An 8,605-nucleotide genomic window follows, 5' to 3' on the forward strand; every position below is an offset into this window, starting at 1 on the left:
TTTTTCAAAAACATTCTTACATGCTAAACGATGGGCCATGAGGGACCCGGGCCATTAGGGACCCCGCGATAAAATGGTCATTAGGGACCATGCGATAAACTTACAAACTAAACGAGCGGGCCATTAGGGACCCCGGGCCATTAGGGACCCCGCGGTAAATATGGTCATGAGGGACCATTCAAGTGACTGGGCCATTAGGGACCCAGCTGTTGTGCAGATCACTATAGACCTGGCTAACGAAAGGGCCATTAGGGACCCTGCGAACGATAGTGCAACGTGAGCTAACGTTCGTTATGTTTGTTTGAGCCGCTTTACAACGATTTTCCGTACCATTTACGAAAACGACAATTTATGTGACTGGGCCAGTAATGATCCATCCAAACGATGTATTTTGAGCGAGCAGCGAACCAGACGAAAGTCGAAGAGAATGATTTTTAATTATTTTCGGGTACAAGTCTGCTCCTATCAAAATATCTACGGGGCGCGATTCGCCGAATTGAGGATCTGCCAAAACTATATTCGACAAATCCGACTTAAGGTCCGAAGTGACCGAAAAGGTTGGAAGATTTTCCGATATAGACCCTACTACCAACGCCGAAGTCTCAAAAGTAGACGACCTGTCACCACGACTGCAAAGTTTCAATGAACAGCTTTTACGACATGTAGCTGCTACAGTACTATTAACTCCAATGATTGTAGATTTTGTGGATTGAACCTGGAGTTTCAGATCCTTCTGAAGTCTTTCCGAAATTAAAGACGACTCAGAAGCCGGGTCGATAAGCGCCCTAGCAGGAAAAGAAGCTCCCTGATGAACAATATTCACCAGCGCTGTTCCCAATAGAACTTTTCTTTCCTGCGTAACGTGGAAGGATTTTCGAACTAAATTATCGACCGATGTCGACGGAGCGCTAGATGTAGACGAACTTGTGCTACAATTTAAGGTTCTAGGCGGAAAGGTGGAAGCTGAAGCTGACAACTTCGAACTTCTGGGAGTCACAATTTGACTTGGACTGCTCACCATAGAGCGATCTCTGTGCAATAGAGTGTTATTCCTCTGATTGCACTTGCGACAAGAACGACTATTACAATTTTTGACCTCGTGTCCCTTCTGAAGGCAATTCACACACAAACGATGCCTTTTGACCAATTTATATCATTCCAACGGCGTACAATTTACGAACCGCTGGCAAACATTTAATTTGTGTTGTTGCTCTGTACAAAGAACGCAACAAGAATTAGGAAACGAACGAAGAGGTGCCGAAAAGTGTTTGGGACTGGGAGAAGAGTGAGGAGAAGTACAATATTTAGGAGACACTTTACAAGTCGAATTATACAAAGTGCCAACACTTCCCATTTCATGCAAACACAGAAGAGTTCAAATTCTCTCTGTCAAGAATGCATCTAATTCTTTCCAAGTTGAAAGACGAGACTTATTTGTCACACTTTGCTCCCATAAAGCGTGTGTGATCTTAGGCAATTTTTGTAAACAAATGAAAACCACGATCGGATCCCAATTATCCGTAGGTATTTCATAAATTGCCATGGCCGAAAGGCAACTATTTATTCCACGCTGTATTGATTTTAGTCCCGAACTGGTTTCCTGATCCAAAACAGGAAGCGAAAACAACGATTTTAAGTGGCTATGAACAAGTAATCGTGGATTATCATATGTGGAATTTAATTCATTCCACGCAAGATTAAAACTCCGATGAGTCAAAGGATACTTCGAGACAATTTCTCGAGCCTCACCACTAGTTTTACTCACCAGATGACACAAGCGTTCAATATCTGTCAACTGGGAGTTATTTATATAAACCGCACTGAACAAATCTCTGAAAGTGGGCCAATTTAGAATATTTCCATCGAAAACCTCAACATCCAAAGGAGGTAACGCAAGATTATGAATGCTATCAAAATTTGAAGAGTCAACAAAAAAGCTCGAGCCTAATCTAGGATTCCCAATACCAAATATTGTGGAACTAGTTGCTTGGGTGCCCACATCTTGAGAGGTGTGATGCGGCGAACTCTTGTTTTTAATATGTATATCACAAGACTGTTTTTCAGAAGAAATATCGCCTGGATGTTCCGTTAAGGAATCTACCGAACTATTTTTCAATGAGTTCAGGGACAATTTAAAAGAACTATTAAACTTTGACAACAAACTATTTATCATTGAAGAACAACTTATATATTTATTATACGACTCCTCATATATGGAGTTAAGATTTTCAGGATTTTCTACAGACGAGAGGCATTTACTAAAAGTTTCCTGAAAGTTTTTCCACAATTTCTCAATTTCCTCACTCCTAACTTCGAGAGCATAAATGTCAAGTTCGTCTTCCTTTAATGTACCGAAGTGCTCAGCGAATGTCACGATAGACTTGGAAGCACGAATTAATAAATGTGGACGGGTGAAAGCCATATTAGTAAAAAACGACAATCTAAACCAACAAAATGGTGACTGAAATTTAACAGCAAAAATGAAGGTCTATTAAATATATTACTTTCCACAAAAGGATAAATTCTCAAACTACCAATTGTAGCGTGCTGATTTAAAATCGGAAATCTGAAACAATATTCAAAATCCCACAAATTGCACCAAATTATTGTAACGAAAATCAACCAAAAAAGCAATTGACAACAACAACCTATTTACAATAATAATTTTAAACCAATAGTTTAATACCAAAAGTTGTAAAATAAATTTACAAAAAAACCAAATAAGGCGATATGCGATATAGATTGTCCAAAAATATTTAGCACAGATATTTATCCACCAAAATGATACAAATAACTACCGAATGTAGCGTATTTGTTTCTAAAAAAAAAGGAACTGGAAAATCAAACTATATCAAAATTCCAACAAAAATATAGAATTCGCTAAAATATGTGTAAAAACCAACAAATAATATCCAACTATCGACCAAAATGACACGAAATAACTACCGAACGTAGTGAATATTTGTCCAAAAATGCAAGGGGAAATTCGAACGATATCAAAATTCCAGGAAAATAATTACAAAATTAGCACAAATAATTTCTAAAATACACTCTACACAAGAAAAAGTCCAATTGACCGGTTGTAGGGTGCATGCAATATCAAATTTATACAAATAACCACCGAATGTAGTGTATTTGTGTCCAATAATGCAACAAAAATTTCAAACTATATTGAAATTCCTAAATATATACAAATCGCAATAAATATTTTTAAATAACGCCCTACACAAGAAAAGATCTAACTGACCTATTGTAGGGTGCACGCAATTCCAAAATGTCCAAAAATATTATTAAAATGTTCCCTGACACCGATTTATTATATTTACCATAAAATATAATAATATGTGTCACAGTACTAATTTACTGACCGGGTACTGTGTAATAATACACCGGCGGGTTACTGTGCAATAAAAACGGACACGACAGAAAGAGGAATAACCAAAAATGCAATATTTACGCGTACATGCGTGTGTGTATATATTTGCATGTAACTGACTGGCTGACCGACTAGACGGAACGCCAGAGCGACGATGCTGGAGTATGTAGCTATACAAGCGTGTGTGTATCAACACAGAAGGGACCACGAATAGGCCGTGCAGCGTAAATATGTAACCAATGTATTTATGAAAATATGTTTGTATATTTACACTGCTAATACTAGCGAAAACGAAATCAATGCAAATCAATGTAGATTTGGGGAATTTTTAGAACAATTTGGCAACAACAATTAGCAATAGAAATGTAGAAATTTATGGCGACAAACAAGGAGAATATAAACCAAAAATAATACAAAGGTTTTTAGAACAAAAAATATTATTTTTGTTTTGATCTTTCTATTGCCGTATGTATGCACGTCTGTCCACGATTTGGACTTTGACCGATAGACAAGAAAGCGAATCTATGACGTTGTAAAACGAGACGCCACATACAAACGAACGAACACTTGTTTTTATTTTTATTTATTGCTCACTTTGCACTATACGTACCGATGGTAGTTGAAAGCTGCAATTATGTTGTGGACTGTATTTTAATTCCAAAATTATGCCAACTGGACTATCCGGCTCGATTGGATCAAATGTTTATTCGGCCCGAAGCGGCCAAATGTTTATTCGGCCCGAAGCGACCAAATCTTTAGTCCGCACTATAGGGACTGGGGGGAACAAGTGTTATCGAGGCTCCCCAATGGAGCCAGTACGCCCAATGCGTACGAGTGGCCGTCAATAACAATGAAAAGAAAGAAGTAAATAGAAAATAAAACACAATAGTTTTAGTAAATGGTTTGGCTCAACTGCCGGTGTTTATTATTGGTAAACAATATTACCTTTCTACAACGATATGTAGCAATGCTTACGATAAATACGATAAAGCGCGGGAGTTGTTGCTTGCGATTCAAGCTGTCGATCGATCTTTTGTTTTTTGTTTATTTATTATTGTTGTGTTGACATCTGCATAGATGCTTCAAGAGGGCGGTTGTCAAGTGAATATTCTTTGAAATCTCTCATACTATTACAGCGGTGTAATAAATAGGAATGAGGAGATTTCAACGAATATACCTATGCAATTCATAGGGCCAAGTAAAAGTTGTAGAATCAATTCTAACTTAAACAACGGTATTAAAGTGTTACAACTGTTAAATTAGAGCCCCTAAAAGTCTGCGTTCACTTTGTATGTTGTAATAATACCGTTAGTTTTTTTTTGAATTTTTTTGCAGTTTTCTCTCATTAATCAATATTGTCCCAACTGGTCATTTTATGAACTCGTTTGCACAAATAACTTAAAAAAGTAAATTAAAAGAATGGAAACAAGGGCAAAGTAATTAGCATTGATAAAAGAAAATTCTAGCTAAATAATGGAAAAGGCTATCGAAATATTGGTGAAACTGGGTAGAACATATTAGTCCATACAGAAAGTGATAATTAACTAAAAACAAATCGGAATTTTTAAGTCAAAGCCCTGATCTCAAACGGTCAAAGCACAGATTTGGACGATCAAAAAATTATCAGAACGGGAGAAGCGTAACATAATTACTATAGTTAAAACAAACCGTCCGGTAACTACTCTGAAAATTGTTGAAAATGTGAAGTGGCATCCAAAAAAAGTATTTGTGCAGAAACCGCCAGAAAAGAACTGCATAAAGCTAGATATCACGGTAGAGTCGCACGGCGAAAGCCATACATATCACTACTGAACAGGCAGTAGCGTATTGAATATGCTAATGAATACATAAAAAAGCCTCCAAAATTCCGGAATCAATTCATATTTTCGGACGAAAGCATGTTCTGTATGTTTGCAATGAAAGGACTTTGGGGGTTTGGGGGTGTATAGCATCTTCCGGAGTTTGCCAACATATATTTATTGAATCGACAATGGACAAGTGAGGCGCTCAGCGCCAAAACGGCCTAACCCACATTTTCAAAAAAATCAAACTGACTATGCTGGACGAACCGGAACCTATTGTAATACATACTAAAAAAATTCCCAATTACATAGATTAACCCTATGTTATTCTACATGCCGAAAACCGTTTTTCCTTTACTGAAAGTTTGAAAAAATATGGACGCCAAAATGGCCTAAGCCACATAGGCAAAATCGAATACTGGAAGAAAATACGTGTGGGTTATGCATGTTACGTTTTAGTCAGGAGTATATTTGAAAAATAATATAAAAATAAATTTTCGAGAAGATTTTGTAAGTAAAAACCAAAGGTTATGTAATAAAGTTGACTTACGCCCTGGCGTCAATGTACAATGTAAGAAGTTAATAATGTATCGCGATCAATGTGGTGGCCAAAACCGTAACATAAGAATGAACAATATTTGCACATTCATAGTCAATAATTCGACCTTCTCAGTGGAACGGATAGACCACAAATTTTTAGTGTTTGGCCATTCATGCCTGCCATGCGATCAAGATTTTGGTCTCATTGAAAAGGAAAAAAATATTATAAGGGCATTTTTACGCCTGACGATTGGGATCGTGTAATCCTCACGGCAAAAAGGGAACCATGTCACTTGGTAAAGATTACGACAGATGAAATAAAAAGCATATCCTCAATTGAGAAACTAGTATCAAACAGAAAAATCGATTCCAAAATGCGAAGCCATTTATAATTCAATACAAATATTCAAATAACATAAATGTTTTATTTCAAGAAGTTAATATTTCAAAAAGGAAATCCTGAAAGTACGTAAATTTTGAATTGGAACCGCTTTATCCGGGAGGAAGATTCATTAAAGTTGCAAAGTTTAAGGATTTACAGAAACTCAAAGGGTAAATCATGCATTTTATAATAATTTAAAAATAAATTCGAGAGCCGAAGATGAAGATATCCAGGAAGAAGACCAATAATTTTTATTAATATGTATCAATTAAAATGCTCACAGTTATTTTTATTATTAATCTGCATAACTTTTGTTTTAATAAATGGAGACAAAATGGCCTAACCCTCAGTTCCTATCAATATATTTTTTTTTAAATGGATGCCAAAACGGCCTAAGCCACTTTAATTTTTTTATTAACTGAGTAAAACAGTTTTTATCTATGTAAACTAATACCTAATGATTAACCTAAAACAAATATTACAACTAATATGTATTTATGATTAATAAAAAAATTATAAAAATATTTTAAAAACTTGTTTTCTTTGAACTTCGTTTTTCTCGAAACCATCTCTATGTGGGTTAGGCCGTTTTGGCGCTGAGCGCCTCAAGTATGGTTACCTAAACAACATGAAACATAATTTGAACCAAGGCTTCGGAGTCGAGCCATTTTTGGGCAGACTCCGACTCCGACTCCAGTCCAATTTTTTTCTCGACTCCGACTCCAACTCCGGAGTCGACTCCGAAAATAGATAAAATAAAATTCACAAATTACAGTTATTTCAGTTTGAACTTTCATTGGGAGGATACCAAAACATAGTTGTTCGTTTTTTTTTTCGTTGACAATACAGAATACAAAGTAACAAGTACTTCGGTATACTTCACACTTCAGAACATGTAGCAAACCCCTTCAAAGCAACTGCAATCGGACAGTATTATTACAAGGTGTCTCTACCTAAACACCAACATACGAGTATATTTACAATTTTCCGAATTTGACTACAAAATGAGACTCGAAATATCAAATTACCATAATTACTGTCCCGTAACACTCTTTGTAATTTTTTGAGTTATGGAAAATTAACGATATTTTAACACCGCATCGTGATAGAAAACCAAACAATTAAAAAAGTATCAGTCGGCTTTGCCGACAGAGATATACCCTCAGCCTGTGTATATTGAAACAATTTTTTTTTCCCAAAATACGTATGTATTTAGGGGGTTTTAAAAATTTTGGGCATTTGAACCGACAAAAATGTTGATTAGGATTAAAGATCAAAAGTTTTGCGGAGGAGATACTACAAGGAATGGATCGACATTGATCGTTATGGAAGTGAATCTCCACAACATATGGTGCCATAGGGGGTTTTTACACTCTTCGGGCTGTTTGCACAAGAAGTATGGACTTGCTCCTAAAAAAAACTTTTACCATCGTAATTGAGGCAGCGAATGCAAGTTGCTTCAACAAAAATCAAAGTGATTCGATATTAGATCTTAAAGTGAACTTATCCGCAATTTTGTGTGGGAGGTACCGGAAGGGGTGGACAAATATAGTCCATATTTGAACCTGAATTATATCTGGTAGATATATTAGGATATGTAAAGTGTGGACAAATTCGGCCACTCCCTTCAAGAGTTACCGTACGAACAATTTTCCCGAACATTTTTGAACTTTTGTGGGGGAGGTACCTGAAGGAGTGGATCGATATGGCTTATCTTCAAACTCAAACTATGTTTTGACAAAATATTACTAAGGCCATATTTTAGACCGAATCGGCAGATCTGTTCGAGAGTTATCTTGCGCTCCAACCACCTCACACGGTGTCATAGGGGTTTTTTTTGTAACTTTCATGCTATTTTCTCAGGAAGTATGGACTTGCCCCTGATGAAACTTGTACCGTCGTATGGAGGGCAGTGAATACAAGTTGCTGAAACAAAAATCAAAGCGATTCGAGAGAGGGACCTAAACTGAACTTTTCCGAAATTTTGTGTGGGAGGTACCCGAAGGAGTGGACCTATTGAGACCATATTGGAACCTCATCTATGTCTGGTAGAAAGTTCACGATGTGTAAAGTATGGAGCAGATCGGTTACTTACTTTAAGAGTTATCGTTAGCACAACTTTTCCGAACATTTTCGAACTTATGTGGGGGAGGTACCGGAAGGAGTGGACCGATATAACCCATCTTCGAACTTAAACCAAGTTTGGACAAAATATTACGAAAGCCAAAATTTGAACCGAATCGGTTCATCCGTTCGAGAGTTATCGTGCGTGAGTTATTGTCTGAAACACATTTCGTCCAAACATACTTGGGGTCTAAAACCATTATTTCGATGAGGCACATTTTCGTCGTATCAAAGTGTATATACCTTCCTTAGCCTAAAGGCTGAGGGTATAAAAATAGCCTATTTCCCCTTAACATACACTTTCGTGGTTAATGTTACTTGAAGTTCACATTTTTAGGGTTTTTTATGTTTTCACGATTTTGCTTGAAAGCGGTAAGTCCT

The sequence above is a fragment of the Musca autumnalis genome, unplaced genomic scaffold (genome assembly GCF_047663935.1).
Source record: "Musca autumnalis isolate F117 unplaced genomic scaffold, ASM4766393v1 scaffold_2, whole genome shotgun sequence".
NCBI classification, from domain to species: domain Eukaryota; kingdom Metazoa; phylum Arthropoda; class Insecta; order Diptera; family Muscidae; genus Musca; species Musca autumnalis.